Source organism: Accipiter gentilis, chromosome 15 (genome assembly GCF_929443795.1).
Source record: "Accipiter gentilis chromosome 15, bAccGen1.1, whole genome shotgun sequence".
NCBI lineage: Eukaryota > Metazoa > Chordata > Aves > Accipitriformes > Accipitridae > Astur > Astur gentilis.
The window spans coordinates 22,675,774-22,700,201 of record NC_064894.1 but is presented as its reverse complement, the minus strand read 5'-3'; the positions used below and the strand labels follow the sequence as shown (position 1 = coordinate 22,700,201).

The 24,428-nt window shown below is 36.5% G+C and overlaps 2 protein-coding genes across 5 annotated transcripts in view; one reads left to right on the top strand and one right to left on the bottom strand.

Annotated features, from left to right (window-relative positions):
- Window positions 1-23,768, bottom strand: part of COL10A1 (collagen type X alpha 1 chain) — a 49,139-nt gene extending 25,371 nt beyond the window's left edge. The window contains exons 1-4 of one of the 4 annotated variants that reach the window (XR_007508187.1): window positions 20,248-23,762; window positions 15,636-16,650; window positions 7,482-7,527; window positions 2,378-7,383 (exon numbers count right to left, since the gene is read on the bottom strand). The gene's annotated coding sequence lies outside the window, so the exon portion shown is untranslated. Of the gene's footprint in view, window positions 1-2,377; window positions 7,384-7,481; window positions 7,528-15,635; window positions 16,651-20,247 lie in introns of those variants that run through there. The other 3 variants (XM_049817735.1, XR_007508188.1, XM_049817737.1) reach the window with 3 other exon arrangements.
- The window catches only part of NT5DC1 (5'-nucleotidase domain containing 1), a 149,767-nt gene that overhangs the window by 42,622 nt on the left and 82,717 nt on the right, over window positions 1-24,428 (top strand). The gene's annotated exons all lie outside the window — the stretch shown is intronic.

Genomic DNA, 24,428 nt, shown 5'->3' with positions numbered 1-24,428 from the left:
TTTACAAATATGCTTTAATATAATAGACATCCTTTGTGTATACAGAGTTGAAAAGTTATCTCACATCACCTAATTTTCAGTATTTGTTTCCAACACCATTTTCAGGCCAAATATAGAAATAATAAATTCAATTTTTACTATGAAATATTCATTCATTTTGGAAAAGTGATGTAAAAAATTAATCCAGACAAAATTATGACATTACATAGAATATATAAAACCATTTCTTTCTAAACTGTGAATTCAACTAGTTCCTTAATTAAAAAATTGACTTTTATACTAATTGACATCAAGAGATATCTATCAGTGCTAGGTAAGCTATAGCAAAACTTTGTAAAAATTCTATTTTAATATGTTTATCTGCAAATTCAAAAGAAAGAGAAGCATTTTTTCCTTATCAAAGGAGGGACATTCCTTGAACTGTTCCTGAGACTTTACCCTTAGGTGCATCCAAATCTTTGCTTTTTCAAGTATCTTCCTTTTTTTTCTCTTTTCCAAAACAGTTTTAAACAATGTAATCATCTCTTGAGAATTATTAATTAATGCTTATATATATACAGCTTGGCTAACTCATTTGTTATGCTTCAGAACAGGGTTGTTCCCAAAAGCAAAATTGCAAGTAGCTTCAAAATTATTTCAGGCTCTGTACACGAAAACTCATCCCCTTTGCAAATGATGGGGAGCAGAATGACAGACTGTACTGTTCACCAGAGCAAATGTCTAGTCTGGCCCCCTGTGTCCGTAAGTGGAGTCTGTTGGATCCTGACTTTGTCCATATTGACAAAAGTACTGCTCTTGTCAAAGGTTTTCTATTAGGATAGTCTGCTAAATTAGTCTAAAGTGTATCTTTCAAGCTGGAAAATGAGTTTAAACAGGAAAGGCTAAGGTAGAACTAAGGCTGTGGCAGCAAATACAAGTCAACAACAGAATGCTGTCAAGTCTGGCAGGCCCAAAGCCTACATGACCTACATGAAGCATTTCACAGTGTTTCCATTGACAGATGCATGACTGAACTTGCATCTGGCAAGTTCTGCCGAGAGACTCCAAAACAGCGCTTTTTTTTTTTTTTTGGCCAGAAGAGTGGATATAAAACCTTTTCTGTGACTTGCCAAATGCATACAAATAAATTTGGGATGCTGATTTCTATTTGAGACCGTGGTAGCAGGTTGTACTTTTCCTCTGACTGTCATTATTAACTCTTTGCAAGTGCTACATCACATCTTCCATTGCTAATGTCTAGCTGACCCCGTTAGATTTGTTGTACTTCAGTTATTGGGAGCTTGCCTCTTCTCTAGCAGCTGCAGCTTTACAAGAGGATGCTCCTCAGCATATTTCATGCCTCTGGCCAGCTACACAAAGCAAATTCTGCTTTTTTGATATTTGGGCCTCTGAGCACATTGGACATGTCTATACAGCTGGCACCAGGCTCTTGCACTTCTGCAGAAGCCGGCTGGATGTGAAGCAGGCCTTGACTGGAAGTTAGGTGATCATCCTAGAGCATTGATACATGTATTAGTGAGGGGACATCCATACTAATGCAGCTGCTTCTAGGCCAGCATTGCTTTGTATGCAGCCAGGCCGAGGTGTAAGCAGAGTCTGGTTGCACCTGCCTGCGTAGAGATCTCTGCTGTGTCCGACAGATTGTGTAGAACTGCCAGTTCTGGTCACCTAAAAATAATCAAATTACAGCAAAAAGAAATAGTTGTACCGTTACAGAATGAGAAGAGTGGAAGAAGAACGCTGCTGGAAAGGGAAGAAAACTTTTTCTTTTACACCAAACTATTTCCATCAAAATGCCAGAGCATAGAAAACTGGGAATTGGCAGGAGCCTCCTCCACACAGCAGTTCTCTGTTGTGAGCTTAGGGGAAAGCAGCTTTGGAGCTGGATGAGTAGGGCGCTGGAAATCCTATTGTGCGTGCTTATGATTTTGAACAGAAGAACTTCATTCTGAACGGCAAAATATGGTGGTTGGTATGTGGCAAATGGTGAGGTTTGTAACAAAGATGCATAACGGTTTATGGAGTATGCTATGAAGCAGTGAATCCAGAGAGAACAGCTTTGGTGTCTGTTACACAGTGTTCCTAGAACTTGGTGATTGAGCGATTTTAAAGAAAGTGAAAGATAAATACTCCCACACCCATTGGAAAAGCAGATATTTTTCCTTTTAGCAGAGAACATCTGTTGTAGTTAAACTTATATATGAAGTACTTTTTTCTGAGAAATTGGAGCTACTGCAGTTTTTACGAAGAGTAAAGACTGAAAAGAGGACATGAGTCCTTTTGAATTAAAGGTCCCCTTCTATATAGAAAATAAATGCTTCCTTTGTTTCAAGAGAGATTTTACCATAGCCTCCATGACTCACATAGATTTTTTAAAAAAAAAAAAAAAAAACAAACAACCAAAAGAAACCAACCAAACAAAAAAAACCCAAAAAAACACCTCAGTGTCATCCCCAAGAAGAACTTTAGAGCTGTTGTCTTTCCTCATTTTAAATAGATGTAGTTTGTGTTAGTATTCTGGAAAGGTAGATATATCAAAAGCCCTGCTTTACACCCTAGACAATGTGAACAGCTAAATATTTGTGTAAGTGACATTAGGTAGCATTAGTCTTTGTCTCCTAAAAAGGCTAGTCCAGATAATAGTATAAGAGCCATCTTCTTTAGCTCAAAAGTTGACTCATGGTTTTAGTTACTGATTCAGCTGAACAAGTTCTGCTTACAGCACACGAACAGCCCCCATATAATCACACAAACTACTCACATGATTCAGAGAACAATTATCTTTTTGGTTAGTATGATGGTGCTTTTTTCCCCTCCATAAAGAAGGTCAAGAGTCATAGAAGACAGTTTAATTTATCTTTTAAAAATATGTTTGATGCTCTACTGATAGAAGCAATATTTGGGGGCTGATTTATGGCAGGAGGAGTCTCCAGACATGGGTTGGGAGAACTAGGATCTACTATTACATCAGCAGCACTATTATAAAAGACAAATTTGGGGACTCAAAAGAGAATTTGGTGAGAATTAAAAATAAATATATATATGTGTATCCAAGCTAATCAGTCCTGAAAGGTTTTTTACTTTTTCTAGCTGTTGCAGTTAGATAAATAGGTATAGTTATACATCAAAAAATGTGGAGGAACAGAAAGCACTATAAATATGCCTTGTTTCAGGACCAACCACAGCTTTGATACTTGCAACATTGGTTACAACTGGGTGTTTTATAATAGCCTGACTTAATTCAGTGGAGTATGGATTTGCCCAAAGTAGGTATTGACTTTAAAAAAAAAAGGAAGTGTCTAAATTGTTTAGTGCTGCTACAACTTAAAACCTAGTTCAATCTATGAATTTGCAGTTCATCTATGCATAGTTTTCACCCTGTCATAGTTTAGTTAAAGCTTCTAAAATAGCCCAAGGGAAACGTAGAACTACTTAGCAGTAGTGCATTAATTTATAGTGCTACTAATGCAGTGTTAGAAATGAGCTGTTATGCCTTGAAAGAGCAGTGGAAGCAGTTATATGCAAGATGTGATTGTTTTTATGTGAATGGAGATAAAATGACATGGTTGGAAAATGTCATTTTATTCCTTAGTAACTAAATTCCCTCTGTCCCCCACAAATGGCAAGAAATCTCAATAATGTTTTAAAATCTGGGTTTCTTTTTAAAAAGCACTTTTCATTCAAAAAATTTTTTGTTGGGAAAACTTTGTAATCTGATTTTTGCCTGAAACCGTTTTTCTTCTAAATATTATTGTGAAAGGCTGGCAAGTTTGTGGCTCAGTTTTGTTATTTCATATGATCTTCATTTTCTGTTGCTAAAAGCAAATAAAATTTTATATTTATGTATGTGTGTGTATGTGTATTTATAATGAGAGAGAGAAAGGAGGGTAACCTTCAACCTGGAAAAGGTGACAGAAGACTAAGAAATATTTTCCCATCGCTAATTTAGCCATTCCAACTTAGTTATATATGGTCAGCTAGTAAATTTCTCTTTCCAAACTGGCCTTTGCTCATGAAGCACAACATGTTTATTTTGGCTGCAGGAGCTTTAAGCAGACGTGGCGTGAGAGGTGGACAGTGCCAAGGTAGTCGAAAGGTCTATTAAAATGTTGTAAAGTGGGCAAGGAGGAACAGTGCTACTTACTTATTTGAACTCAAAGCATTAAAATATGGAACTGCTTTCTGTAGTAGTAAAGAAAGCGTATTTTTTCCTAGTTGAGAATGTAAGATCCCATTGGCAGATGGCTGTTGATTATTTGTAGATGTACAGAAAATCATTTATCTTCTAAGTATAGCTATTTGAGTTTATCCTCTTTTATAGACCTGTTTTGTTTACTTAGCAGTTCATGAAGGGAGTAAAATTCATATTAACACTGAGGATGGAGAAAATACTTAGATTATTAACAGTGGTTTGAGTTTAGCCTGGGGTGATACAGTTTTTTCTGAAGCTGGAATGCAGTTGTTTTTCTTTTGTTTGCCTGAGGACTGAAGTCCACAAATTATGGCAGGTTAACTGGTCTGCGAATAGCTTTTAATTTGTAATGCTTAATGCGTTCATGGTTATTTTTTTAATTGTGTTTTGAGTTTCAACTTAGTTTTTAAAAAATGATGTGATGAAATACAAAAATACATGATTTCCACCTTGTAAAAAGGAACAGGGCATATGTCTGTGTCTAAAACTGAGTAACACAGTTTGCCCTTTCTATTTCTCCTTTTGCACATCTTTGTCACTGTTACATACCTCCCACCTTTTCTTAGTCTGTTTCTTTTGGTTTTCCTAACTTTGTTCCCATTGTAACTTTTTATTGTCAGCAAAATATTTTATTATAGCCTTTTTTAAAAATCTGCATTTATTTTTCTCATTTTCTATATGTAATAATATTTCTATATGGTATCACATAATTACATATGTAATTACTGCATTGTCTGTTCATATATGCTTAAGGATAAAATGGAAACAAGCCATATCTCTTGTAATCCATTTGGCTACATAGAACTAAATGAAAATAGTACCTTGTTGGAATTGTTTGTTGAGCACTTTTATGTCATTGTTATAAACACAGGATGTCTGCTACTGTCTTCCATTGGTTTTACTTGTCAAAGGTTTATGTGTAATGGACAAGAGACATATTTTGATGAAAGCAGAAGGATTAACCCTTTTCCAGAACTGGAAGAGCAATGTGGTTGTGAGATATAATAACTGATATGAAATTTAGTTTTAAGCTGGCTCATCGTAACAATAAAATTTCTCTGTGTGACTTTTTGAACAACCTTACATCCAATTCCTTATTTCAGTAAGACAGAGAAACTTCACAAAGGTATGTAGCGCACTGAGAACATCATGGTTGAAAAGAATTTTTGCTTATCACAGCATACCCCAGCCATCCTATCAAAGCAGCTTTAGCACCCTCCAGTAGCATTCATGTATTCATATTCAACATACAAATTATTCCTTATGTTCCTTTGCATTATGTTTTCTCATTACAGTAAGATAAATGAACGGAGAAAACCTGTTCATACAGAGGTCACCACAGGTGACAAACATGTCAGGGTTTATCTTCCTTCCTCCAGACTAGAAATCTCTCTTAAAGGAAAAAGTATTTGTAAAGAACAGAAAGAATATATACCTGAGTGCTAAAAGTATTCTTAAATTTCTATTTAAAATTAAAAGTGTCTCTGAGTAATTCCCACAGATAAAACATTATGGTTACCTTTAATAACTTAGCCTACAATTTCATATGTGTTTTACTACAAGAGTTTAAGTGTTCAGTCTAGGCCCAAAAATGTCATCTGCATGGGACTGGAGAGACTGTATTTAGAATATTTACCCCTTGACTATTGGAGTACCAGACTCTTGCCCTTTCATTTCCCAGTAGTGCCTATTCTTATGAGTAGTACTAGTTAGATTTAGATGTAAGGATGGCAAAAAGGGGCTCTCAGCTTACATTGTAATAGTGTAATTTCTTTCACAAAAAAAAAAAAATTCTTATTAAAACCAGAAGCCAAATGTGTATTTCCAGGGGTAGATAGTTGGAGGTTCACATTTTGTGAGTAATATATGCTACTGTGGTCTGTTAATTCAAAGTAATTTGGAGGCAGAAGGATGAAGCCACCAGCATGTGGATAGAGTCCAAAGCACAATGCTGTCATACCTTTATTTCTGTGCTTTAACTCTGGGACATGCCATGTAAGGAATTGCCTTGCATCAAAACAGCAATATTTGAATATGTGCTTAGTAATCTGTGGTAAATGTGATATTATGAGACCAATTCTTTATAGTCTTTATGGGCTAAGCCAAAGTTTCATAGATGAGCCCATCTAGTGGGTTGCTGCCACCAAAAGGTCAGCTTCTCTCCCTAGCTCTGTCTTCTCCCCATCCCGGGCTGTCCTCATTCCCTTACACCATGTGTGGCGACTGTCAGGTTCTTCTGGGACCTGCTTTAGCCAAGATAGCTACAACTGATCACCCTTATTTGCTGGTTTAGTTTTTTCCCATTTTAGAAAATTAAAGAGCATTACAGAGATGTTTCATCAGCATTGGATTGAAGGAGTAAGCACAAGAGAAACAGGTCCATAAATTGTTTAGCATGTTTCATAGCCTGTATTTTTTGTTCAGGTCTTCAGCTCTGGCCATGAGCGCAATAGTTACTACAGTTTAGCCGAGTTGTTTCATTTTTGGTTGGTTTTTTTTTTTAAACCTGCATCTTGTATGTGAAACAGAGCCATTTGCCCTTAAATGGTTAGAAGTAAACTTAAGTCCTGAAAATGAGCTATGTTGCAATTTATCTTTTATAACTTTAAAAGGTTGATTATAACAGTGCACTGTAGATATTTTAAATCCTTTTGGATTATTTAGTAGTTTGGGGCATCTTGAGTTAAGACATGATGTTCTGCAAGAAATCAAACCAGTCTGGGTTCAGATCTATGATGGCCAGTAATTTCAAACTCCTCCATACTGGAGAGAAATGTATGTTGGAGGAAAGGGTTCAATGCTTGGTTGGTCCAGCTCCTCTTTTCCCCTGCACATCCATGACTACATACAGCCACCACAGCAGCATCTGAACAAATCAGATAGCCAGCCCTCCAGTGCAGGCGTGGAGGAGTCCGGGATGTGGCCACCCTCCTGCCCATGCCCACAGCTTGGTCAGAGCTAGTTTCAGGCAGCTGCAGGTGAATCAGGCTGGTGAGCTCCACTGGATGCGGCAGCACAGCGGCCGAGCGCTGCGGCTGGACTCCTCTTGAGTGTGGCTCGTGCCACAGCAGGGGAGTAGGACAAGCTTATCCCATGCTAGAGACTGCAGAAGTTGCAGGCTTCGTAAATGTTAAGGAGAGCTGTTTCTTAGGTAGATCACTTTTCTAAACCCATAGCGAGAATCTATTAATCTAAATAAAATGCAAATGAAAGCAGGAAACTCAATTAGTACAAAAGCAACTGCACAGATGTTTATATAAAACTTGGATGCAAAAGAAAACATACGTACTATTTTACATCACTCTCTGAACTCTAGGTCACGTGTTGAAACAGTTCTGAAAGGTATAGGCAAAAGATTAGAATATAATCTAATCTATTATATTCTAATGGGCATTTGGTTTGGTAAATAACAAATATAGTTGTACCTCTTGCTACTATTTGGTATATTCTGCATGGTTTTTAAGATCTATGTCTTACATAATTCAAATATAAAAGTAGACTCCCTGAAGTTAAATTAATTATCCGGAATCCCTCAACTTTTCAGTATTTTAATTAATTTTTAGTTCCTGCCTTTAAACTCATGACATTTGCTTTACTGCAAAATTGTTACCATTTTCCATGCCTGTCCTCAACAAGGATGGACTGTGCTGTTCCAAGGGAAATGGAATGAGGTCACCTTATGGAAATGTTTGTCATATAATAAACATCATAGCAGGAGAGAGTAAAAAAGGAGCATAAAAGTGACAGAAAAAAAAATGTCACCATTTGGCAACAGCTGAGAGGAGTAGAAGGAAGCATGTGGCAGCAGAAGAGTAGTGCAAGAGGAAAAGGAAAGAACAGCATGAAAGGAGGTGGAGTGGAAAGCTGGAAAAGAGTTCCCATTGTTCAAAAAGGACAGCACGTCAGCTTTGCATACCCCAGCAACAGGAGAAGGTCAACATCTGTGTATTCACTGAAAGACAGACAACATGTTTAAGCCTGTATTTAAAACTCAATGTTGGCTGTAGATGATCCTACAAAGAAACTGTCAGAATTCAATGACGTACTTTTTCAAGCAAATGTCCTTGCAGCCCAGTGTGCTGACTTACAGTAAGTAGTCCTAACAGATGCTTGGGGAAGAGGAGGAACAGGGTAGGCATCCTAAAAGATTAGAAGGCTGTTCAGTCTGCTTTTAATTTCACGTTTCTTGGGATTTCAGTCACAGGTTTTGAATACTTGGACATGATGATGCTTCTGTGTCTAAGTACACCTATCATGCTCTCTCCTTTTTATTTCCTGATAAAGATTCAGTTTCTTGGTATGGTTTTGCTTTTGTTAGAAAAAAAATTAAAGATATTATTTAGGTAATAAATGGTATCTCCTCTGAAAAGTTTTCATGTCTTAGATTTTGAAAATGGGGACACTTTTACTTTTTCTACCAGAGAAAAAAAAGAAGCTAACCAGCTTAACTTCAGCAAAGTATTGTGTCTTTTCGTTCACAGCTTTTGGAAAAGAACCTGATACTTGGGTAACAGTAGTGCTAATGTGCTAATAAGGATTTAATATTCTTATTCCAGTTACATAGATTATATTTAGACGACCTTGACCCAATAGATTGTGTTTTTCCTCTGTTTCATAAAATAGGGTATGATTTTCATGTACAACTCATTTTGAAAACAGAGTAAGCTATTGATCACTGTATTCATCCAGAGCTCAATGGAAAAGCACCTGCCAGTTGCTGTGTATTATATTTAAATATACACTGCCATCTGCAGAGTGGCCTAATGGAGGATTATGATGTTCCTTACACCACCCATCTGGTGTATATCTAAAAATAATAAGATAATTATCTAAAATTATCTAATCTAAAAATAATCAGGTAATGCTACTCACGGTAATACCTCAAGCACATTGACTGCAACCACTGCCTACTGTGCTTCCTTATAAATATCAAGCTATCATTTAAAATACAGATGAGTCACATTATGCTCATTTTGGTTCTGTCTGCTTTAGAGGTGATCACGGCATGCAGTTTTGTTCTCCACGGCCTATTCTGTCACTAAAGACTCTAACATGTACAGTCTTCTTCCTTTCACCTATTTGCCATATTGTTAGGGAAGACAACCTCTATTATTCAAAGGTTCCCTCTATTGTTTGATGCTTGGGTAGGGAGCTGCGAGCAGTGGCGCTTGTGAAACATTATCACCCGATATTATGACCTAATTGTATCCTGAGACTTAAACAGATTCTGTCCTAATGGATCACTTAGTATAGGCCCAAAGCTTGTCTTTGCAAAAGGCAGATGTCCATAGTTAAAGATTTAGATGTTTCCCCCAACTCTATCATTCTTCTACTTTTTTCCTTTGTGTGAATTGCTGAGTAGAGTTCTTTGGGTTTGATTTTTTCGATACTATTTTCTTCTGAATCAATAATCAGTGGTAGTTTCTATTAAGTGTTAGAGAAAGATAAATACTGAGCTAAAATATAGCCTTAGTATGATTTAGCCAAATTCTTGTTCCCCTTTTTCACGTTCAGAAGTTATTTTCAATAGATTTATTTTTTATCCGAATTGTGTGCTATTTGACTCTTCCTATGTTTCACAAAAACTATTTGGTGAGCATATCTTGGAATTGTTGTTAGGTTTGAGTTGTCTCCCAGACAATCTATGTGACTGATTTTTCCATGAAAGACCTTAAGTGTGATTTTGTATTTATTCTTGACTGAACTCTGTTGACTGATTTATTTATTTCTTTAATGTGAAGTGAAACTTGACAGCATCACCGTTGCTAGGCCATTGCGTGTTGGGGGGGTACCCACATTCATCCTGTCCATAGACAGAAGTCCCTGTGACAGTGCTTTGGCTCTCTGGGAGGAGGGTGGAGGACCACATATCATGGCTGATGTGGGCTAGCCATACCACCCAGAGCACAGGGTAGCAGATGATACTAGAAGTTGTAAATATGAGGTACTACTGCAGTATTTGCAAGTGAAATTATTTTTGCTTTCTCTAAAAATTTTCCAGGCTATGATCAGTTTTTCAGTCGTGTCACTTCTCATACCCCTACAGTCAAGGCACACAAAAAGTACTCTGGTGAAAGGAATGTTTAAAATGACATTTCGTTGTTCAAGGGGAATAGTATTTATAAAAGGTTGGCAAGTAAACTTTCTCTGAACTGTGTAATGAATTGATATGACAGTGGACTTTTTCAAATGAAAATGAAATGTTTGAGAAGAGTAATTCAACTGTTCCAAATGATGGGGACGGTAAGGGAGTGAGCGCTTTCAAGGTATTAAAAGTTGAAGAAAAATCACTGATAAGTCAGTGAGCAAAGCAATCATAGAATCATTTAGGTTATCTGAATTGGTTTAGTAAGCAGCTAACCCTTTTCTCATCCCCCAAATAATTAACAACCAATTCCATCCTTAATCTAATGTAAATTTGACAAAGCAAGTCTAATTTATCAAACCTTTAATAATCTTGGGGCAGAATTATGAAATACACATATGCTTTGAACTTGACCCAGAAAATGACTTAATGCAAAAATAAATAGCTCTAATGCTGTTTCTTGGAAAGTATTAAAAATGAAAATTCAGCACTTGGAACTACTGATGTGATTGGTAATAAATAATACACCGTCTTGTGAGAAACTGCACATGGGGGCATTGATAAGTGATTTATAACTGAAAGATCAGGCTGAGTCCACTGGAAAATGGTCATAATGAGAAAAAAGCTGGTGATCTGCAATCTCCCATAGGCTTGCAGAAAGTCAGTGGGCTTGAAGAGAAGCTGAAAAGCAATACTGACACTGGAGGAGCCACGAATAAGATATTTTGCTGTTAGACTTACTCAGACTTCTTATATTCTGTTTAAATTCAGGTTGTCCCTGGTGGAAGATTGGCTTGCCAGGTTAGACAATCCAGAGCAGAGTATTTAGGTGAGCTATATTGATAGTTTCATTGCTTTCAGTGAAACAGCTCTGTTAGTTTGATTTTGCTAATTCCTTTATGCTATAAACGATCTGCTAATCTATTGGTAGCCTTTTGAAATGTCATGGATTTGGTAATCTTAGGCTACGCCCGTATTGGTAAATTAGGCTGTGCCAGGGCCCAGGCCCCGCAGGCAAATTGTTAAACTCTCCTTGTCCTCCCTGTGGCCCAAAGCAGCTGCCGTGCTCCCAGACAGTCCTCGGGCACGCTTCAGGAGTTAGGGACTTGGCCAGCCTAGCTAATGAGCCCACTAGGCGTTTGGATGGAGCCTTTTTCATTCTTGGTTTTTGATATTTTACTTGTGTATGACCAGACTGTGCCAGTTGTGCTCGGGGCCAGAGAGCAGCCGGCAATGGCCCTCTTCAGCTCCCTGGCCTGAGAGGTAGCGAGCGAACTACCAAAACACACCAAACTGTTCTGCAACCTGTAAAAAAGACATTGACACCAAGTAGCAAGTCCTTTAATGAAAAACGTTGTCGTGTAAAAAAGATGTCCAAAGCCAAGCAATATTTGATAGAATGATATTAATTTGCTGATTCCTAAATGCAGCTCCATATAAGGTAAATTTTAACAATTCATTCCATAAATATATTAGAAAACATTATTCATTATAGCCTCAGATAATAGCTTGAAGTAAGTTGAGATAATAGCTCGAAGTTGTAGCGCACAGCAAATAAATCAAGTCCTGGCAGAATAGAAAGCTAAATTAAAATCTGAAGTTTTAACTGATGTGTGCACTCATACATTTTGGAGATCCTTTAGGCTACCAATAGAAGATATGCTGAATCTTTGAAAATTGCATTCAGTAACTGACTATTATAGGAAAATAAAGCTCAGTCAGCAACAGCTGTGTATGGGAGAAACAATATTGTCCGGTACATTTATCTCTCACTCCATCTTACATTATTAAGGATATGCTCCTTTGGTTTATACCACAAAGTAATTTAGGCCACAATTATTAAAATGCATATTTTTCTTTCTCCAAGCTGCTTTTAAAAGGCAGAATTATCAATTTGCATGGCAAGCCATGCTAAGATCTTTTACCAACCACAATGTCTTAAGTCTTTAATTTTAGGAAAGCTGTGTGCTGTATCATAGAGGGTACTGGCACATCCATTTTAAAATGAAGAAGAGCATTCTGCTCTTTGTAACAGGCTGTTTAGGCACAAATTAGAATGATGGTGTTACATTTTAAAATATATTTGTCTGCTTTATATGCAATAATGAGTTTAAAAGTAAGTGCTTTTAAATTCTTAGTGCTATCGGAAGACAATACCAATTTAGGCATAAAGGAAGGACATTTTCTTTGAGGTGCTCCTGAGCTTTCTCTTGATTTTAACACTGCTTCTGTTGGTAAGGTGTGTGAGAATAAGCATGGGTGTAGGTCTCACGGTCAGTGCCCAGATCTTTGCAGGTGATGACTACCTGCAGCAGACCTCCTGGATCTTCCACCTCACACTTGAGGAGTCCCCAAGAACATGCTAAGATGCAGGATGACTGAACTGAACAGACCTCCTTAAAGAGGTGGTGAACCATTACAGAGCATGTATTATCAATATAACTGCAAAGGTGTGGAATGAAAGACCATTAATTAGCTTTTCTGAGGCACAGATGCAGTCTTGAGCCCCGAATCAGCCCAACTATGGTTAGGGACGTGCCTAACTTTAGAAGTGCTGATCACTTTCTAAGTGTCTTCAGTGGTTTTATTTTGTTATACAGAAGTGGAAAGACAAAAAGTATTGAGTACATTTAGCATATTGAGCAATATTGAGTAATTCCAGTATCAGGAGCTACAGGGCTAGACAGGGGAAAGGGAGGTTTTGTTATGACCAGATTTTGGGTGCAGTGTGGAGTTGGAAGGAGTAGATCAAGAAGATAATAGTTTTGGGAGGGTACTTGGCTGACACAAGCTTCAGTGGGAGAGAATTTGACAGTAAAACCTCAGGGGAGGTGCAGACTTGACATTAGGAAACACTTCTTTACCAAGAAGCTAGTCAAACACTGGAACGGGCTTCCTAGAGAGGTGGTTGATGCCCCAAGCCTGTCTGTTTAAGAGGCATTTGGATAATGCCCTTAATAAGATGCTTTAACTTTTGGTCAGCCCTGAAGTGGTCAGGCAGTTGGACTAGATCATCATTTTAAGTCCCTTCCAGCTGAACTATTATATTCTGTTCTATACCAAAAGAATTGGAAAGGTATTGGAAGTAGAGGGGAAAAAGCAAGAGGTTTTGGGGGAGCATTGTGGGAAAAGGAGATCGAGTTTGGTTGGAAGTGGCAGCAGGTGACATGGCCAGAGTTTTAGGAGAGGGAAACTTTGGGACGCAAAGCATTGGCACTCTGGGGTAGGGAGGATTAGATTTGGGAGGAACTGGGACAAAAGAAGTAAAGCCAGAGGCCTTAGGGGAGAGGAGTTTTGGGGAGGAAGACTGGAGAGATGGAGGTTCTATGGCAAAATGGACCCTGAGTCAAGATCAGCTGCCAGGGGCCATTTCCCTCTCCCAGATATATGCATGATTTTGAAGTATCTTTGCCCTGACTTTTTGCCTTCATAAAGCCCTATGTTTCAAATTTCGGGGACCTATTTTCTTAAAACAAACGCCAAACAGCTTTAAGATTCTGATTTTCCTTCAATTCCAAAGTTAACTAACAATCACAGCATTCATATTCCATCCTTGATTCTCTGTTTCCCTACTCCTCCTACATAGAAAGGCTGTGGAGCTTAATTGAGAGCTGTGGCTGTGACAGCTTTTATGCTTTCCTTTTACAGACTCATTTTGGGGCACGTTGATTTGTGTGTCCTGGTGTGCAAGTTCCCACACCAGGCTAAGATACATCTGGAAACCTGTTATAACAAAAGCTCTAGTAGAACTGGGTCAAATGCGTTTAAGTAAATACACTGGAGATATAACACAGTAAAAGAGATAATAATTTAAAATAATGTAATACTAAAAATCTAATAGTCTGCAAGACAATTAGGTGTGAAGTCCTCTTGTTAATATTGAGCAACTAATGAGTTCTTTTGAGTTATCCCCATGCATTATTTGATGTCAGGCATGAAGGAAGTGTGTGGGCAAAGATAAGCCCATATTTGCACTTTACAGTATGAGCTGTAAGATAAGGAAGAAGTTGTATTGATGGCTTCCTGTGCCAAATTTGGGCCCTCCTGTGTTAATGTATAACACAGTAACTCTCTGATAACATGATTTTTCACTTTATTGAGATTGGTACTTTGAAAATGTTGCAGCTTAGTCTAATAGTGTCCATAGAGTGGGGCTGTAACAGTTGGCACGGTGAGGGTCGTCTGAAATCTGCATTGGAAGTTACTTTTTGCCCCTTCAAAAGCCAGTTTTCAGGTCTTAAACTTCTAAGTAAAATAAGACCAACACCACAACTGGTTCCTGAGGACCCTAAAGTTGAAAGTAGGATTATGGGGTAAAATTTATCCATTAAACGTTACTGAGTAGACTGAAAAATACCTGAAGCATTTCCCCAACTTTGGCCTAAAAATAGCCAAATCAGTTTAGAGGAAATCTTGAGAGGTAGCCAAAACAAAAAAAAACAAAAAAAAAAAAAAAGAAAGAAACTTGTATGCCAGGTATCTGTTCAAATCTTGGTTAAAGTAAAAAAAATTAGAGGCAGTTTTCAATACAGCCTCAGTTTTATAGCTATGATAGCTGCTTCCCCCCAAAAGATGGTAATTTTTTTAACCCTATTTTTACACTTTTTCACATAGATACATTTCCAATGTATTTAAACAATAAGAGGAGACATCAAAAACAGATGAAAAAAATGAAGTATTTGTTTTCAGACTAATTTTCCAGCACTTTTGTGCAACTCATTTTTTTAACCTCAAGCAGTTTTGCCTACTGCTATTCTAAATGTTACAAGGCTGCTCTGGAATATTTTAAACAAGTCTTTTGAACACACAGGAAATATTTGTTGTTAGTAATTTGTTGAATGATCAGGCTCGTAAAAATATAATATAAGATTAATCTGGGAGACAAGTAGTATTTCTTTCAGCTGGCTTAACAAGTAGGACAAAACCCCCATTCCAAACACATGCCCTTGTAAATGTGAGTGAATTACAGAAGAAATAGTTTTCTGATTGTGTACATTGCAGGAAGGGATATTAAAAGTATTTGAAGGCACAGCTAAATCATTCTGCAATTCAAGCACTGAATTTAACATGAGTGGAATACTTAGTGCTATTTTAACATTTTGTATCATTTCCCGAGACTTGAATGGAATGTCTTTTTTCCAATTTGCAATAGTGTTTATTACTCAATTATTCAATGCTTGTAAGCATAATCATAAAATATAAGCAAAAATCAGCATAGTCTTCTTTTTAGAAAACAATATATTGGATTTTTTTCTTTAAAAACACTATGGTTGGGGAAGGGTTGTAATTGCTATGTATTTTAATCATCGATCTAGTACCTTTTCAGTGTCCAGCTACAGGAATTTGTGTTTGTCCTACCTTTTAGTTGAATGAAAGCTGTCCCTCGATAGAGGGAGTGTCTGCTTGCCAGCTGTCACCGAAAGTCCCTGCTTTCTTAACTCAGAGGTGCTTCTTTTGCAGCAGGCATGATTCACAGGAGTGCTCAGCAGGCATTTCAGAAGAGTTCGAAATAAGCAGCCCTCTCCTTCATAAATCCTTTTTTGGTGGCTTTTGGACTTTTTAACATACTGAAAAGCTGAGCTGAATCATATGTTGGCTACTGACTGATGGGTCTGCCTTCTGATTCAGTTCCAGGAGAGAATAATTTTTTGTTTCCCAGCAGAAAATGGCTCTGTATGAGAGGTGGAAGGGGATTGGGGATTCTCACTTGTTTAACCCTTGTGTTCTTATTTATCTGTGTAAAAGAGGAGCATGAAATTTATTTGACATGTCTCTCTAACGGGACGAGCTTTTCTGGAGGGTAGAAAACAAATTCCTTGATGTTCTGTAACCAGTAAAAATTGCTTCTTAGGAGAAAAAGTTACAGCATTTTCCCATGTTCATTATTCATATTCTTATAGCAAAACTCAGATTTCAGAACAGGGAGTCAAGCTTCCTAGAAGATCTTGCAAATGCCTTCATATCTGTTACCCGTTTTTCTACTTCTGTGAATGTACGGGTCAGATATTGTATCTGTGAATTTTTTCCAAACTAAAGAATGATAAATAAGTCCAAAGTATTAGTGTTTCCTGGAATCCAAGAGAGTAATCTCAAATCAAGATCTTTTCTTTCTTTCCATTACCACTTCTGAATCTATTAATTCAAGTGTTGGATTTGGGTGATTTGAAAATTCTTTTAAACACTGGTTCCATGCCTGTGATAGTCCCATACCAGACTTTCAAAGATGACTCTGCAGTGCTTTATCTCTTGTTTTCTTGTTTTTATCTTGTTGATATAATTTATCTCTTATGCTGATAGTTATTTCAGCATAAACAGTTCTTTGTTATCAAAGGAAAACCTGGCTTTTGGAGTATATTCAGTCACTGCTATAGCGCTTGGGAGAAAGAAAAAAAAAAAAAAAAAGATAAAATTAAGTATCAATCCTGAAGATGACAGTGCAGGGTGTAAATTATCATATCCCTTGTTTGAGGCAGATTTGTCTTTTTTACAGTCACTGTTTCATTTTGACATTTCTCTGATGTGAGACTTGTAACTACATCTTAAGAGTGTTTCTTAAACACCATTAGAGAGTTACATTATTGTGCTATTTCAAAATGCAATATCAGAAAAGTTATATACTTCCATTAATTTATATAGACAACTCTAATTGTCATGTTCCCTGCACCTTAGTTTCAGAGATATTTCAAACCATTTTTCAAAATGTAATGCAAAATACTTCAGAATTTAGATATCAAAGCTATAATTGGCTCCATGGCCTTGAATTTTATTTGCAAAGATATGGGAAATACTTTTTACTTTTGATTCTTTTCTGCATGTAGCCAAAATCTTATGAGACTAGTTTGTCTACAGCTTTTGATCCTGCTACATGGAATGTATTCTTTGAGAGCTGCTTATCTGCCTGATTTATTTCAGTTTAATATGAGTTTGTCAACTCTAAGGATGAGCAAGTTTCTGAGATAATATTAACTTCATTCAAATTGTAAGTCAGTCATGGCTCTAAACCTGAAATGAAAATCATTTGGCTGAAAATTTTAGTTTAGTGCCATAGAGAAAACTAAGTGGGAATGCCAGTGTTAGGGCATTGCTGCTCTGGAGGCAGCGATCCTGCTCATTTCTATAGCATTTTTGACAATGACTTCAGGAGAGACAAGCTTTTCACTGAACCGCGGTACTTCTCTACATTTAGAGGCACAAGACTGTGACAAGGCACATCTCTTTGCAGGTGATCGTTCATTTTGTGCTGTACCCTTTATCATCCTTCAGGGACTGAGGGCTTGACATGCAGAAGGGCAGAACAGAAGGGCGTAGTACAAGTGAATGGGATTTCTGCTTATAAATAAGTTCAGAAGAAAGAAAAAAATGTCAAGGAAAGGGGCACCCTGAATTAGTGGATATACGTGCCACAATCTCTCTTCAGGGAACTGGGGATTCTTGTAGGATGAGGATAACAAAATACCAGTATCTAATAGGAATCTGATGAATGTTCATGAATGTAAAACTCTCAAATGCTTTGATGGGTGGTAATCCGGACAGTCATAAGAAAGCCAATATTAATAGATGTGTGTGCAAAGTATATGCAAGCATGTAAAAAGCATACATAAATAGAGTAGTGAGCCTGACATATTAAGTGGAAAAAAATGAAACTGCAGAAGCTGCATCATTATAAAGATTATAAAGTACAAGGATTATAAAATTATTTCTCTGGAACGTCAGTCTCAGCTATTTGCTTCGCATAATGGATGCATGACTTGATTTTTATGATAGATCTTGTAATGAAAGTGGTATTTCCTGTCCTGTATTTATTGGGCTGGCCCTTTAAAATGTATCTGAACTTCCTTAATGCATCCTTTTAAATTCACAGTTTAGGACGGCAGTATCTATAGACCAGAGTGATAAGCGCTGCAGGAGTGTTGAAGAAGGCGGGAATTGGCAGCACGTCAACTAGTGATCTCCATAAAATAGTTTCTTTATATGTGCACCTGAATTCTGTCATTGTCAGTTCTGAATTTTTTTAAGTTGAGTGCACTGGTACTTGGCCTTTCACCCATCACTGCTGGGTATGTAACATGGCTGGGATGAGGACAGGATAAACCATCATTCCTTTGAAGTAGATCATTGCTTCTTCCCCTCTCCCTTCATATTTTCCTAGTCCCACTTTCCAATGTCTGTTTCTTAAAAATTTCCACCCTAGTTCTGTTCAAGATTTGTCATGTCTTGGGAGACTTTTTTGCTCCTCTCCACAATACTGAGGTAGCTGAGAACCGAGAAGCTCATTGCTCTCAGCTGTGGCTGCTTCTCCACTGGGGGACGGAGTTTCAGGCAAGGTCCTGTTCATGCTAAGGAGACTTGGAACAGGGTGCGTTGTTTCTAGGCAAGAATAATGAATTATGTAATCCTGCTGGCACGGCAGTGCTACGTGGGAATAGAAAATGCATAGGAAAGATGGAATCTTTGGAGAATTTTACTGCCTAAATCCATAATGCAAATTTCAGAAGTGTATATTTTAGATTGCTGCTGAAATGTAAAAACAGAGCACTTTAACACCAGGAGACGGCCTGTGCCATTACATAAATTTCAAGGACCTACATTATAAAAAGTAAGAGTTTCTTATTAATATGATTTTTAGGTGGTGGTTGTTATCATTTTTGTTGTTGTTTATTATTATTATTAGCAAGTAAAACAACTTTTTCTTGTTCTTTGCATTCCTGGAAGTGGCCAAACCATTTTCCTGAAACTCTCTAGAAATAAATTTTTTTCAAAAGGTAAAGAAATTGATCATGATGCAGCCATCTGTTGTGGAAGATCCTGACTGGATTAGCAGTCACTCAGTTTAGGAATGGAAATGGCGGCCCACCCTAGCTGTAGGTATGGTGCTTTATCTACAGATTCATTATTTTCATGCCTTTTTCACAGCAAAAGAAATCTTTGAAGGACAGATATTTTTAACCCTGTTTACAAATCTTGTTCTGAATGTAAACCAGACCTGGGTTCTTGTCTTAAATTACTTGTCATTGCAATGCCTGTAATACCAGGAAAGACTTCCAAAAATCAAATCATTGATATAAGCTGACTTCATTGCAGTAAAACCTGCACGCAGCAAAGTGTATTTTAGCAATCACAGCTTTATAACTTTTTAATAGGCTTTTATTTATCTTAAATCGTGTTGTCATGAACACTGTAGTCACATATTTTTTTCTCAATTCATATTCTACTTGACATTAACCACACATTTTCCTTGCTGTTTTAATTTAAACATATCATTAGAACTTTTGATCGATGTGAAATCCTTACCATAAAACAAACACACAAACACACACAGAGTCGCTGTTCAGTTGAACAGTGCTTCTTTAATCTGAATACCTAGTTACTAACCCTGTTATAATGAATGTAATGGCTGTTAGTTTTGTTTCCATTAGAGCTGTAGAGAGGTTGGACTCTGGGTATTGTCTGAGTCCTGTTCGTCTGCTTTGGACAATGAACTTTGCATTCAAAGTGAAATTTTTATTTGATTTGTTGGCACATTGATATATACTTTTGTACACCTTCAAACTTGATTTCTGTAATTCACTCTTTTAGACAGGAATCATAATACAAATTTCAATATGTAAATTATATATCAGTATAAAATACTTCAACTGACTTTTGAGATGTTTCATTACTTGGTAAATTGCTTATTGTTCTTTGTTAATGGCATTAAATCACATGTGACTGTATCCCAGTTTTCAATAACATGAATATATTTAGTGTTAAGTTGGGGGTTTTTCCCCAACTAAGCATGAGTGCATAGGATCCAATTCTGCTGTAATGGAATAAACAAACAAATAATCATAATCCATTAGATTTTAGTTGCTAAGGAGGAAGAACCTGAGGCCAGATGCTTAACTGAAATTGAGATGATGTAGACCTGTAGCTTTCTTTAGCCATCAAGTGTGCAATTCAGAGACAGAGAAGTGATCACTAAAGTTCTTACTCTGTTTAAACGTAGTCTTTTTTGTTTCATGGTCCCCAGCTCTTAGCTTGTTTTCTGTGAAGCTTTCCGCACTGTTTCTGGAGGCAGAAAAGAGCTGTTAAAACCAGATCATCATGGAAAACAAGCAGATAGTGGCCAAAAAACTGTGAGGCTGGGTACCATTGATCTAAAGGGCTTTTTTTAGATTGAATAGGTAAACATTGCATTTGTAAGAAGAGTTTTTTCACGTTTTCTGAATTAAGGTTTATGCATTTTTTTTCCTGTCTCTTGATTAAAGCCTTCTCAATTTTCTTTTTTTTTTTTTTTTTAATACATTGGTTAATGATGATGATAAATGTATTTAATCCAAAACATGTTATTTTGGGAAATTTGAACATGTACAAATTCTCTTTCATCATTTAGGTTTCATCTTTCTTTAGAGATCACTCTGTTTACCTTAAGATCTGCCTAAGAAAGCTTTGAATATATTTCTACTTGGAAAGGAGAAACTAGGTAGTATTTCAGTTTTTACTTTGAATTTTCCCTAGCCCGGAGTACCAATAAATATTATGAAAAGTAAGAACAAAAAAACAGGAAATAAAAACAGGAACTGGCAGAGTTCCTCAAAGTTTTGGCATCTCAGTGTTTAACTACTCTCTTTTGTTTAGAAAGGCATTTGATGATTATAATTTGCTTTTAAAAAATATTTAAATACAGGTTTCAAAAGATGTTGTATAAATGGGATTTGTGATTACTTTTTTAATACTGAAAGTTAAAAGATGGCTCAAGCGAAGGATGAAAGTGATATACCATAATCTGTGACAAACTGGATCATTTAGGAGACTGGTCATGAACTAACATCTGAGGATTATAATTTCTAATTTGAAATCATCTCTCAGGTAGTCTCTGAAAACAAGTATCATCTGACAACAGTAACTTTTCATTAATCCATGACTTATTTCAAGTTATTATTGGAAGTCTTGAACTTAAAATAGATACAGCCTGATAGACGGAAGCATTTTCCTTTTATTACTGTCAGAGTGTCTTGGTGGGAGAGTTTCCATTTTTCAGTCGTTGTGTTGCCAATGGTGCAGACTACTGCCAGAAGACAGTGATGTTCCTATCACTGTGTCATGAAAGTCATAACCGATAGTCATGCACGTGAAATTGCATAACTGTACAGGAATACGTATGGGTTTATCATGATAGTCCCCAGTCCTGATGACTTCATAAATTGCTGTAAGCTAGGACAGACTACCTGTAACTAAGCATTAATGCACATAATAACCTTGTTCACAATGCAAAGGGAAAACATCTTCCAGAAAATTTTGTTCATGCAACAGCTTAGCTTTAAAGTGTAAGGATGTAATTCTAACACGTACATACAACAAAGTTCAGAATTAGATTCAAAATAGTATCTGTTCTTGCTTTTCTTCCCAGAAATTGTTGCACATATTATACATCTTCATTTGGGGATTGATTTTCAACCTCAAATTTGGAATTTCCTGCTTTTGGTTTATATTGGATCCTTTATGTGGCCTAGTCTAAGGTATTTTTCCAGTTGCAGGTTTTTTAAAAACAAATTGGACAAAGATTTTTTGGTTTCTGATATTTACAGTTTTTAAAAGCTCATTGTGTTTTAATAGATGTTGATGTTACAAAACTTAAGAATTGTCGATGTCTTATAAAACTGGAAAAATGCTGTTTCTTGCAAACAGTAAATCTAAATATATGTTTGAATCATCATTTTGAGGTTCAAATCATGTTATGTTACTGTGCTTGAAACTCATCTAAATAGTGCAAGTGGCAAGGTTTGGGTTGTACGTAAGTTTTGAACTAGGTTGTGAAGCAGAGTTTGGTTGATTTGCCTTAATTTTTGTACAGTGCAAACTCTTGAACTGTCCTAAGGAAAATACATATTTAGAGTTTATGGTCTGAAAGGTAGCAACATTGCCTTGAGTCTCTAAAATGGTACGGCAAGGGCATATTTTTAATGTTAGCTGCAGTTAATTGTTTTCATTTTGTTAAGCTAATTTGTGGAATTTTATGAATAGACTTATATCCTATGTACAATGTGTTGCCCTAAGAATTCTTTATGGAACCAAGTGCGAGTGGAAAACCTTTCTGTAATTTATAAATCCACTTTTTAAATATTAATTGTTTTCTCAGTTGATGATTATTGTAGTTTTGATGCTGATTAACCGTTGCTTATGGGTTATCTCTCATATCTCATCTTACAGGCCCATATTTAATTTAAACTGTTCATGAGTTTTCTATAATGTCTGTCATTTAGAGTGTCTAAGTGATTCCCAGGGGGACTATAACGTAGCAAAAGAAGACATTAATAGCCATGCCTTCTGCAGATACCAGAATTCATTCTTCTCCTTTGTCTGTTATATTGTTCTTGCTTTAAGAACTAATTTTTTCTTAATTTTTTTCTTTTGTTTCAAGTTTGCTTCATTAATTAGATTTTGCATCATACCTATTTACACCATCATATGATAGATCAGCCACGCTACCTCTAGAAGGTTTTTCAGAAATGAATGTTCTTGAGGTATACGGATTTCCCTTTCAGCCGTGCCATCAGCTGTATTTATTTTAACTTGGTGTGGTAGTCTTCAGTAGTATTTACTGATGGCCTATGGCCTATTTCTTCATCATAGTTTATTTTCTTTATAGCATTCAGAAAGGCAACGGAAGGCATGTTGAACCCATATGGGGCGTGGATGCCACATAATATTAATTACGTCACATGGGTTTCATGAGTATCTGTAATATTCCACTGAACACAAGTAGGAACGCTACTGTTGATCCTGTGGAATATCAGTCTTGATTAGTAACTTCAAATACTATTAACATATAAACTGCATGTTCTTTTCCGTGTACATCTATGTGACTTTCTCTGTGTTGCCTCTGGTAGTACCGATGGATGATTCATATCCTATCAGTTACGAATGCCCTGTTCCAAGTCAGAACACACCAAGGCAAGCCTTGCACTGTAGCAGAAGCCAAGTAGATTGGGTTATATCTTCAGCCTGGCTCATATCCTTTTTGTACAGGCCAGATCCTCCAAGCAATTTCCAAACACCTCAGATAATTTGCTGAGGATTCCTACTTCCTTGCTTTCCTTTTCTCAGCTTTCTCTTCACCTAAACAGAACATAAATCTTGTGCCATTGTACCAAATCTTGCTAGATTTTCATATGTGGTCCATATGGTAGTTCTTCTGTTGAATATTGTAATTCACTGTTATTTTATTCATTCAATTTCGATTACAATGCTGGTATAAATAAAATATGAGCAAAAAATCTGCTTTTAATCCAAAAAGACTGATCATTTTTCTGTTGCCAAACTAGTTATTGGAATAAAATCTGATGTCCACTATCCGCTATCAACTTCAGGTAATTATTTCAAATAGATGGTATTTCCTCCAAATATTTAAATATTTTTCAGTAGACTAACTTAAATAGAGATTTGATCTTTCTTAGAAGTTACCTTATGTATAATTTCAAGAATGTCTTCTTTTCTGTATCTCCTTCTAGAAAACAAAGGAAAAAATATTTTGTTTTATATAAAATCATTAATGATCTTTGTCCTGTGCTTTATTCAGTAAATCATTTCAGACTAACTTTTATAGTTAGTCTGAAAAAATAATATTTACAACTGCTTACTTTTTTTTTCCTAAGAACAAAAATTAGTTCTTGAGCTGTTTTGCAGTAACCTTATCCCAAAGTTAACATTTATTTCTAACATCTCAAAGCCGTGAAAGAAATGCCATATTGATTTGCTAAACTTTTAAATCACGATACATATATTCTTGGTTTTGTATACTATTTGTTTCAGTGGAGAGAGATTCTTTATTTTTACATGAAAGTTAAAATGACATCTTAATAAAGAAGAGATTCTTTAATGTTCTGTGGGAAAGAGAACAGGGTGTTTCTTAAACAGTGGAAAAACTTGTGGTCTCTCAAAACCTCTGGCTGCAATTTTGTCCTCAGCTTCACTTTCCTATACTTAACTGACACTTCTTTCATCCATGCGCTTGAAGACTACAATCCCATTCATCCATCAGAATATGGTCCTCCCTTATCTATGTTCTTATGTCCTTCACATACAGCCATCTCTCTTCAAGCAAGCACCAAGCTATAAATGCGTTAAGTCTACCTTGCAAAAATATGTTAGGTCCTTAGACACTCCTAGATC